We start from the raw sequence: 12,013 nt of genomic DNA, 5'->3' as shown, positions 1-12,013 counted from the left end.
CACACACACACACAGTTTTCTGATGGAGATCAGACAAAGTTAAAGATCCGTAACCCCTGGTCCAGCACTCTACAAAATAGGATTGGAATTTTGAATAAGCATTTAAAAGTTTGTGGGGGTTCTTTGTTGTTGTTTTTAATGCTGCTAAAGGGGCTGAATATAAAATGTTACCATATAAGGACAGTGTCCTCAGAGAATTTTTAAATAATAGCTATTCACAAGGAGAAAATACTTTGGACACTTTGCTCTTTGAGAAGCAGAACAAGCAAACTAAAACTGCAATTCAGTGGGAATTATTTTTAACTTGAGAAAACAAAAGGCAGAAAGACTTTTTAGTGACTTCAAAACAAACTACTTTATCATACACCTTAACTTTTAAACTTTTAGCAGCATCTGATATTTTTTCATATTATATAATGCAGTGTTTCAGTAAGCCTCTGACCCGTTTTAATCATAAGAAAATCTAATGCCTGCCCAGAAATTGAACAATTAATATACTCCCTAATGAGAAATCACTCATGAAAAGATAGTGTGGGTCCTCCCCAGCCAAGATTTGTGTTTACTTCCTCTATTGATATTTCAAAAATAATATACTTAATTTTCTGAATACAAATTGTACCATGAAACATGGTTTTTAAAAATACCCCTTTTATTACAGTGCTTTATTTTATGAACATACCACCATTATCCTGCTGAAAGAAAAGCTATATTCATCATTTTATTTTGCCTTTCCTGAGGGTAAACTCATGATAGGTTGACATGGACAATTCAGGGAAAAAAATGAAATACCCTTTTTCCTCATAGGCAAAAATGTCCATCCATCCTTTTTGTATCCCAGGCACCCCTTCCCACCCTCACTAAGAACAGCTATTATAAGTGGTTATGTTCCTGATACCACTGTTTGGGGCTCCTGGGGAATAATGACATAACAGATTCAACAGCTTCTTGGGGCATTCATACTAGTTTCACATTAGTTCAACATCTCTTTTATCTCTAAAGGCTGGGAGTTCCCTGAGCAACAGATCTGTTCATCTCTGGTTTGTTACTCAGGAAAAACAGAACAACTTCCAGATTCACTCTCAATTCTAATGGGAACCACACCAGTACTTCTTCATGACACTCCGAAGGGTCAGCCTTCAGCTACCATGAAACAACTGCAACATAAAATTCTTGGTTCACACATTCAGTAGAAAAGTTTTCTTCAGAAAGTACTTTTCCAACATTAGGGAAAAAGTGAACTACAAATACTTTAGACACCTCAGTTCTTGTTTTTAATCACTGGGTATAATATAAAATTCTATAGCTTAGGAACTAGTCCATTTAGAATGGGTTGACATTTTAAATCATCCTAAGGTATGAACCAAGTAATCCTTAGTCCATAATCTCAAATTATTATTTGCTAATTGAAAAAAATTGCAAGACAGATTATTTACAAAGAAAACATAGTAGCAGATGTCCAAACTGTGGTGTATTTGATATTTATAATGTTGACTACATCTTGAAGTAAGTGGGTTATCAGCTAAGTCCTGGGAATCTTTAATTAGGCAGATTTTCATTGAATTGGTATTTGTGATAATAGGATTTGACCTGCATTTATAAACCAGGATCAGTAGCGTTTTCTCATTTAGATGGGATTGCTTCCAGTCTAACATCTCAATAGAAAAGATTTTACATAATAATAATAATTTTCATCCCAGCCATTTTCACATATAAAGGGAGAAATTAATCAATTTACTTTGTTTTATAATCAGCCATACAAACTAATCACAGTACTATTGATAGATAATTGGATAATAAAAGATTGCAACTGTCACAAGAGCTCGTTCTGTGAGGCACCTAGTAGGCAGGGCAAAGGCATCCTGCCTTTTCACCTCCCAGACCAGGTTGATAATCATTCTTTCCATGTGCTGTGTTTATCTCTGGCAAACACCAAGCAGTTCTGTAGCATATTACCTTATCCTCTATACCTATAATTCTTTAATTGGGAGACTACCAATATGGAATCCACTTTATCATCATTATTATTACTGTTGTTGTTGTTTTTAATTTTTAATTTTGAGACAGTGTCTCACTAAGTGGCCCAGGCTGGCCTCAAACTTGCTGTCCTCTTGCCTTAGCCTCCCCAGTCTCTAGAATTACAGGCATTTATTAATTCAACTTTATAATTTGTTGTCCTGGAATGAGAAACATTTGAGTGAACATGATAATTAGGATGCAATCTATTTATCATTTTTTTTCTACCTAATTAAAACCACCAGTATATTTTTTTGTTTGTTTATTCCACTCAAGAAAAGTCAATAAGCAGTAATTCTTCAGTCCAAGCAGTCTTTTTAGGCAAGAGAAGTAGGACCTGTAGGAATAAAAGTGGTTTCCCTATTAGGAGCCATTACATGAATTCTGGATAGATACTGGCCTAATTAATTCCTGTCTTGCATGGAACCAGGTGAAGTGGCATCTGAAACATTGGTTTGTTGACTAAAGAGACTGGGAGTTTTAAAGACATCAGCTCCTTTACTGCAAGCTGTGTCCTGCACTTGCCACCCTAATTTTCTAATCCCATGATTAATGAGTATTAAAGCTGCCTACCCTATTTGTTTTGGTTTTTCAAGACAGGGTCTTGCTATGTTGCCCAGTTTGGTTGATGGGTTCAAGTTATCTTCCTACCTCACCCTGCTGGGTAACTGGTATTTTAGGAGCTCACCAATATACCCAGCCAATCTTGCCCTACCTTGAATCTTCCCATAATTAGCATTCTATGAGCATCTGCTATGTGTAGTAGGCCCCATATCGGGCACTGGAATTCCTAATAAATGAAAGACACAATTTCTACCCTCAAGGACTTTTAAATCTAATTGTAGAGATAGAAGCCAAGAATTATGACACAGGGAGGTGAATTTTCTAATAAAGCTACCTATATTTTCTAATATAGGTACAGAGTGTTTTAGATCATCAATCAGGCCAGGTGTGGTGATGCACACCTGTAATCCTAACTACTCAGGAAGCTTAGGCCGGAGACTCACCAATACAAGGCAAGATTCAGAATTTTTTTTTTTTTTGGGGGGTGGGGAGGAGGTGGGTACAAGTTGCTTAGGACCTCACTAAATTGCTGAGGCTGGCCTCAAATTTGTGATCCTCCTGCCTCAGCCTCCCTAGTCACTGGATTACAGAGGGCACCACCACGCCTGGCCAGCTTTAGAAGTTTAATAAGACCCTCAGCAACTTAGACTCTGTCTCAAAACAAAAAGGGCTGAGAATATAGCTCAGTGATAAAGTGCTCCTGAGTTCAATCCCCAGCACCCCGCCACACACATAAAAAAAAAAGATCAGTCAGGTGATAAATGCAGTAGCCTGATGTTTGCAGGACAATAGAAGCTCTTTGGGCAAAGAAGAAGGAAGTAGCATATTACAAAGGTAGAAAAATATGAGAAAGTGTAGCATTATTTTGAAAGCTGCATATCAGTGTAGCTAGAACAAAGGATATATTTAAGAAGTATAATAGGAATTAAGACTAGAGTCTTAGCAGAGGCCATACTATGTAGGGTTTAAGTATGGCATTCTTAGATTTGGAAAGTTTTCCTGTGGGTAAAGGACTGAAGATTTGGAGTAAAGTTGCTGTGATCAGAATTGCATGTCAGAGGAATAACTCTGGCAGCTGTAGACACTGGATGGTGGAAGGGACATCAGGAGGTGATCTGATCTCGGTATTCCAGGTGAGACATGATAAAGGCCTGTGGCAAGGTATTCTTCAGGTAGAATTGAGAAGCATTCAATTGTTCGGAAGCTAGAACTGACAAGACTTGGGGATCCATACAGTGGGGGCAGGGTTGAACTTGGGAGAAGGCAGAGTTAAGAATAATGTCCAGGTCTTTGGTTTAGGTGACTTGGCCAAAAATGGTCAAATATGACAAATGGCCAAAAATGACTTGGTCAGAAATGACAAATTGCATTGCCAAACAGGAAGTGAAAGTGTATTGAATGGGAACGACATTTCACTTTTGGATATATTAAATTAGAGGAACTTTAGGACTTTCAGTTAATGATATCCAAAAAGTATAGGTTGTTAACATTCCTTATTCAAAATCCAAAATGCTCCAAAATTCAAAACCTTACAGCACAAACATGATGCCACAAGTGGAAATTCCAAACCTGACCTCATGTGACAGGTTACAGTGAAAATAGACATGCTTTAAAAATACTGTGCAAAATTACCTTTAGGCTACAGATGGATTTTCTGTTTCGACTTGGGGCATGTCTCCAAGAGATCTCATTATTACGTATATGCAAATATTCCAAAATCTGAACGCCTTCGAGCCCCAAGCATTTCAGATAAGGAATATTCAACCTGTGGTTGGTCTGAAGATGGGGAGAAAATTATGGGCTAAAAATATTGAAGTTTAGGATTGGAGTTATAGGAGTATTGAGCTCGCCTAAGGACTGGATGCAGTGTCAGGAAAGGGCTGAGAATAAGCTGAGAGTGCCAACCAGCAGTGCAGCTGCCTCTGACTCTTTCCTATCCAGCTACCACCGGAATCTCAAGGAGGACAGAAGGTTCTGTATCTTGTTTCTTTGTTAAGGGCCATCGTAGTCAACTTCTTGTTAAGGGTAATAAGCTTCAGTTCTCAAAGGATCCAAAAATTTAGGAAGTCAGGGGTCAATTGGTTATGAGTTTTGGATTGAGTTCTAGTTTTGTTTTCAGTACATAACCAGCTGTGTGATCAGGGATTGCTTTTTTTCAAATTTTGAAAAGTTCCCAGATTATTCAGCATTAGTTTGGTCTTCCCCAGCCCAACTAACCCTTGTAATGTTTGGGTGAACTAACAATTAATTATAATCAAAGTGGGCCAAAGGGAAACAGTGAGAGTTGGCTCTCATCAGCCTTTTGTTCTTTTCCAGCTCCTTTTTGGTTCTTTTCTTGACCTTCTTATTATAAAGGGTGGTGGTTATCCATAATTGGGGTGTTAGTTGTCACCACAGTCCCAAAACCCAGCAGCCTTCTTTGGTTATGTGAGGCAGGGAAGTTCTCCTAGTGAGTTAATTAAAGATACTAAAAGTGTGCCTCGACTTTAATTTCTTCATGTTTCATTGCAAAAGTAACATTTTTTATACATAGATTACATGTAAAATAGCAAGTAGCTATTTTTTAAGTTGTTTGTTTGAAAATTTACGTATTCAGATTTAAATTGAATTATAAAATAAATGAAAGTATATCAAATCATTAAAAACATGAAAAATCTTGGTATTGCTTTCCAAAATCAACTTCACATAGTTGGTTATTTTAAAAGGGTGTACAACCATCCAGACAGTAAAGTAATGACCTTAAATGTCTGTAGGTTGGAAAGGGTAAGTAGGAATTAGCCTGGATAATCAAAATCTACAATTAAAACCCTTTACTTGAGTGCTAAGGAATTTACTTGAGCTTAATTCCTCTTTCAGTGAACAAGTATTGGGAGAGCCAGAACCAAAGAGGCATGAGAGAGATTGGAAAAGCAGGAAAACTGTAGAAATGGTATCAGTAGCCAACAATTTATAAAACATTTACTATGTCATGCTCTACCAGACACACTTATTATCTTTTTTAATACTTTTGGTAACCTTATATATCAAGTACCATTACCCCCCGTTTTACTTCTGAGAACACTGAGACAGAAAGAAGTCAGGAAATTATCTAAGATCACGTAACTAGTGATGCTGCAGCCAGCAGCTTGGCTCTGCAGCCTGTGTTAACCAGTGAGATGGGTAACAACTGCTCCAGTGAAACTGCTGTCTCTCCATGAAATGGCACCTAGATTGTCACCAGTATCCTTGAGTATTGAATCTGATTTGGAAAGGGAGACAATGACAAGAAAACCTAGTTTAAAGGAGGAAAAACCTTACAGAATGATTCAGGAAGAGACAAACCTAAATGAGTAAAAAAAAAGAAAAGAAAAGAAAAAGTCAGAATTTTACATTACATCATTTTAAAATGGGTATATTTTATTATTTTTAACTGTCAATAATGTAACTGTTGACTACTTACTACCTTTGCAAAGGAGAAAAGATCTCCTATGCCCTTAAATGTTGTGATTGAAAAGTATTTTTAATGCACCTGTCAATTGTATGTAAACAATCACTCCAAAGCCATTTGTAAGTGTTCAGGTAATTCATTTTATTTATGCTGTTAATTTGCTATAGAAATAAATTTTGAAGAAATGATACAAAGGTATGCTTCAGCTTAGAACCTGTTAAGTTATAACAATTTCTGAATTACTCTGAGGCTTTTCTTGTCTGAAGGACCCTGCCCCTGCTCCCCCCCCCCCCACAAAAATAAATAAATAAATAACTGCTCCTCTCACAAAGGTCCAATTTTAAATACTTGTTTTGCTCTGGGAGGCAATTTTAGCCCCCTAAATTCAAAGAACCTTGTGTATCTGAAGACGCAGTTTTTTCTGTGGGGATATAAAAGTGGAAGAATTGGGCCAGACATGGTGGCGCATGCCTGTAATCCCAGCTGCTCGGGAGGCAGAGGCAGGAGAATCTCAAGTTCAAAGCCACCCTTAGCAATTTAGCAAGGCACTAAGCAACTCAGTGAGACCCTGTCTCTAAATAAAATACAAAAATGAGCTGGGGATGCGGCTCAGTGGTCAAGTGCCCCCTGAGTTTAATTCCTAGTACCACACACACAAAAAAAAAAAAAAAAAAAAAGAAAGAAAGAAGTGGAAGAATCAAAGAAAGCTTTCATTTATCACCTTTCAGAGCTTTGTCTTTCAGAGCAGAGTGGCACTTTAGGACAGTGGTGGCCCTAGCAATGCCCCAATTTGTGCCATAAGTCTTAACAATTACATATGACAAGGTCATTTTTCGTGACCACTGGTTTCAAACTTCAAGATAATATGTCCAGTAGGCCTGTATCTTCCATAAAGCCTTGCCCAAAATCTCTAGTCAATAGTGCATTCTCCCTTTCCTGGCTACCCTTTTCACTTATTGTAGCTACCATGTAGTCTAGTGTTTGATTGCATTCAGTCAATTGTTTCTTACATTGCCCTCCAAGTGTTTCATGGCTGTGCTTATCTTTCCTTCCCAGGAAGAGCTCTTTGAGATCAAAGAGGCTTGTCTTAGATTTTGTAATCACACATTTTATTACTCTAAGTATACCATGGGCAAGGCTGAGCACACACAGGTGTGAAATACAGGGACTGAATGCTGCTCCTATCCCATTTGGTGATTTGGAAAGCAGAAACCACACACTAGAGAATCATTTCTGAAGATTTTTCCAAGTTAATTAAGATTCCTGTTTATTATAATTTTCTGTGTATTTATAGTTCTAAAATAGATGAATTGATATATTGGTTCAGTTGGACAGTGGCTCGTGCCTATAATTCCAGCTACTTGAGAGGCCAAGGCAGGAAGATCATGAGTTCAAAGTCTGCCTGGGCAATATAGCAAGATCCCATCTCAAAGAAAAAAAGAGAGAAGACAAATTTTATTTTATTTATTTATTTATTTATTTATGGTTCGTTTGGTTTCTGTGGAGGCAGGGAAAAAAATTAAAAACAAAGGAAGTCTCTAACCTTCTGTGGAGTCTACTGAGGAGTAAAAAAGTTTTACCTTATGTTATTTAGGTCCCAAGTATTTATTTCATCTTGAAATGTAAAGTCTAGTGAGCCACACTATCCTCTTAGCAAAAAAAAAAAAAAAAAAAAGAAGGATTGAATTGAACCCAGTGGCACTTAACCACTGAGCCACATCTCCAGCCTTATTTATTTATTTATTTGAGATAGGGTCTTACTAAATTGCTAAGGCTGGCTTTGGACTTACAATCCTCCTGTAAAAGTTTTTGATTCATAGTTTGATTCAAATAAAATCTAAATTACTGCTATCCAAACAGGCTACTAGATTGTGATGTTTATCATATTAAAAAGTCCATCTATCCCTTGATTCTATACCCAGTACTGCATTTTTTAAAAAGGCTATCTATGAGTTGAGGATGTAGCTCGGTGGTAGAGCATATCAGGATGTAGCTCGGTGGTAGAGCATATCTCAAATGCACAAAGCCCTGGGTTTGATCCCCACCACAAAAAGAATAATAGCAACCCATCTTTTCCCAGTCTTTGGACAAGGAAAGCTTGCTGTCTAGGAGATATAATGGTGATCAATAACACATCTATTGAGGAGTCTCAGCTAAGTAGTGGAGTAAGACCTGGAAACTCAATTAGAGAAATAGTTAAAGTCAAAGAGTGGGATTTAAGACCTAAATAAGGATTTCCAAAACTTAGGACTTATATGCAGTCTTCCTTAAAAATATTTTTGAGGGAGTGATCAGGCTTTTTTTCTCAGATGTTCACTGATCCTGATTTTTGAATCATTGGAATGTATTTTCATGGGCTACTGCAGTTTAAGGTGACTATGCACACCAGTGTGAACCTAAAACTTCAAGCCATGGGGAAAATGAAAATAGATGACCATCTGAAAAATGTGACCCATGCACTGGAACCACAAGTTTTAGAGCTCCTCATTCTTCTGTTGGTCATTTTCATCACATATGGTACACAGCGTGTGAATCGCTAAATAGAGAACATGCCTGAGCCAGCAAATGTGTTTGTGGATCATCAGAGTTTATGAATACAAAGTCATGGAGGACTTTGTATATTTATATATATTTTCTTCTATAATAAGTACATTTTATGAGTTCCCCCAAAATCCAGAAATTCTTCAGAAACGGAGAATATCTACAAAAAAAGGTACAGGCCTATAAGAAACTAAGAGCTATAAAATGCCAATAGTATTTAGGTAGCATGATGAATACAACAGAGAGTCTACTTCTATCATGTAGAGAACTTAATGATTTTTCTTTTAAAATATAGAAGATATACTAGAATATGTGAGGTGACATTACCTGATCTCTATCAGCATGCTATATTAAATCAATAGGGTAGATGTGTGAGGCCCTGGGTACAATTTCAGTACCATAACAAGCAAAGAATTGATGGGGTATTCATAATCTGAGGTATGAAAAATTTCAGCAGTATTTGTAATATAACTGAATGTAGGTACTATATTTGACTTTCCTTTTTAACTGTTTTTCCATGTGTATTAAGTAGTCAGTAAAGAAAAATCAAGGAGTATAATACAGTGAAGCTATATGTGATTTAATAGTTGGTCATTTTTGCTTGGAAAGGTATACTTTCTCACACATGTATGCCTGTTCACTTCTTCCCCGCCTAAGACAGTGCTTTCAGCATGGTTCTGATTCTGAATGTATACAGTCACCCAATGCAGCTAAGAAGCCAGCTGTGTTTCTTAATTTCATGAAGCAATAGATAAAACTAGACCATGTTTTGATAGTTGAAAATAGCTCCCTAAAGATGTCTCCAGAACCTGTATTTATGACCAGATAGTTCTCCCATTGATTATGTTATATTTAAGGGCAAAAGTGACCTTAGGTTAGGAGAGCTTTTCCTGGTAAGCCTTATCTAATCATGTGAGTCCCTTAAGGCAAAGAGCTTTCTCAGCCGATGACAAAAGGGGAAGCAAGAAATTTGAAGTATGGAAAGGACTCAGTGCACTATTGCTGGTTTGAAGAGGGAAGGGGCCCAGTGAGAAGGAATGTGGGACTCCCTGCAAGCAGTGAGCAGCTACCAGCTGACAGCAGCAGAGCAACAGGGACCTGAGACTTACAACTGCAGGAAATTGGATTCTGCTGATAACATGAACTAGTTTGAAAGCAGATCCTTCCCCAGATCTTCCAGATAGAGGCCCATCCTGCAGATGCCTTAATTTCAGCCAACTGAAAACCTGAGCGGGGAAGCCTGCAGAACTGTGCCAGACTTGTGACCTACAAAACTGTGAGATAACAAATGGCTGTTTTAAGACTTGAAGTTTTGCTGGGGATGGTGGCACAGGCCTGTAATCCCAGAGGCTTGGGAGGCTGAGGCAGGAGGATCACAAGTTCAAAGCCAGCCTCAGCACTTAGTGAGGCCCTAAGCAACTTAGCTAGACCCTGTCTCAAAATTAAAAAGATAAAAATTTAGTAGTTGTATCCCTGAGTTCAATTTATTTTGGCAGCAGTAGAAAAATAGTACAATTGAAACCTTGATGATATTTAAGAAAATACCATTAGTTGTTTTTTGTTTTTTTTTAGATAGGGGAGTGGGGACAATGTAGGCTTCATTTCACTGTCATCTACTGTCACAACTTGCTTAAATCTTGAAGTTCTTATTCTACCCATTCATGTATTTCTAAATTATGCAAGATCTCCACATAGATTACTGGAATACAGACTCAATAAGATGGGCTTCAGAGCTAGAATCTCTGCTTGTTTCAACTTCCTGAGAGTCCTGTTGGTGTGAGTTACAAAGGGTATTCTTCCTTAAGGGAGAAGGCTGGGAAACTTTTGTCTCTCATAGATGGATAGGTAGTTAGGTAGGTAAGTAGGTAGGTAGGTAGATAGATAGGTGAAACCAGAATGATTCTTTTTTTTTTGAGGGGGGGGTCCATATATATATATATATTTTTTATTGATGCATTATAGTTGTACATACTGATGGGATTTGTTGTTCAGAAGACTCTTTAAAAGTTAAAAAATTGCTGGGCATGGTGGCACTAACCTGTAATCCCAGTGGCTCTGGAGGCTGATGCAGGAGGATCCCAAGTTCAAAAATCAGTCTCAGCAATTTAGTAAGGCCCTCAGCAAAGTAGTGAGACCCTGTCTCAAAATAAAAAAGGGCTGGAGATGTAGCATGATGGTTAAACGCCCCTGGGTTCAATCCCTGGTACCAAATAAACAATGATGGGAGAAGTTAAAAAATTAGATGATTTTGCAGTTAGCTCAGATGGTGATAAGGTCTGCAGGGGCACTGGCTGTCAGGACCGTCTCTGCTGCAGTCCCATTCCCGTCATTTACTTGTTCCTCTAGGTCATTAATCTGAGAACCCTGAAGGGAAGGACTGGTTGTCTGTAGGCCATCCCAGAATAGCTCAACTTGTTTCCCCTGGCTCAGCTAGTACACAAAAACATGATAGAAAATGTTCTTTCTGCTTCGTCCCTCTTAGGGAAAATGTAAATAGGAGATTTTTTTCCCATCACCGTGGGGTCAGGCCCTGACTCCAAAGGAACATGAGTTAAACCAGTTTCAGCCTTGGCAGTAGACATGTGACTTGGTCTCATTCCTTTCCCTTGGGCCCAGCTTTCCAGAGCCACAATTTTATTTTAAACTCGGTAAAAGGAGTTTGGTTTTAATTATGTGCCTTCCTGTACTCCTGATAACTTTCAAGCTAAAAGCTTTTGTGGGGATTTTTCTAAGCCAGCCTCTGGTGTTTTGAGGACCCTACACATTTCACAAATCAAAACCAGCCTGGTTCTTGTCCCTTTCTAGGATTGCCCATCTGAATTAATGGTGATCTTCACTCTGTTCTTTTATTAGAAACAGGCCCAAGCAATGGAATTATTATAGGAGTATTTCAAGAGGTATGAAAGGAAGGACCCTGCTTCTTAATTTGGGGGCATTTTTAAAACCATGTTCTATGTAGCTAATCATTTTATTTTATTTTTTTTTACATCAATTCTCTGTGTTCATATATTAGTCTCTGAACAGCTTTTAGTGACTTCTACTCCAGGGTCCCATTCATAATACCTATTGCCCCCACTTGAGCCATTAAAGCTAAAAAAGTAATTCCTTCTCTGAACAATTTTTATCTAGTTCAGACACACCAGAGAGTTCATCTTAATGGCCATCATTCATTTGACTTCAGTGGAAAGTAGAGCAAAATGATCTTTAACAAAAGCACTTCTAGAAGTTCTTCCTAACACTTCCTGATTAGATCACATGCATAATACATTTGTGTGTTGTCTGTAAATTGGATAGAAGACTTACGCCTTTTCTAAAATATCTGATGTCATTAAATAGAGATAAGTTATCCAGACCCTAAAGAGTAGACTGAGACTAACTGTTCTGTTTTTAAAAGGGAACAAACGTGCAGAGAAGGGAGGATGGGGAAATAGGGCCATTTCCAGAACGTAGATAAGCCCACATTCCAGT

The 12,013-nt window shown here is 37.9% G+C and overlaps 1 protein-coding gene and 1 non-coding gene across 6 annotated transcripts in view; both read left to right on the top strand.

The window, feature by feature from the left end:
* Positions 1 to 12,013, top strand: part of Ppp1r12b (protein phosphatase 1 regulatory subunit 12B) — a 203,693-nt gene that overhangs the window by 159,164 nt on the left and 32,516 nt on the right. The window lies entirely within an intron of this gene.
* On the top strand, positions 638 to 769 carry LOC114100880 (small nucleolar RNA SNORA69). Its single transcript, XR_003584165.1, has one exon. It is a non-coding gene; the product is annotated as a small nucleolar RNA SNORA69 (small nucleolar RNA).

This window comes from Marmota flaviventris, chromosome 12 (assembly GCF_047511675.1).
Source record: "Marmota flaviventris isolate mMarFla1 chromosome 12, mMarFla1.hap1, whole genome shotgun sequence".
Lineage (NCBI taxonomy): Eukaryota > Metazoa > Chordata > Mammalia > Rodentia > Sciuridae > Marmota > Marmota flaviventris.
The sequence above is the reverse complement of the archived record's forward strand: the minus strand, read 5'-3'. Positions and strand labels throughout refer to the sequence as shown.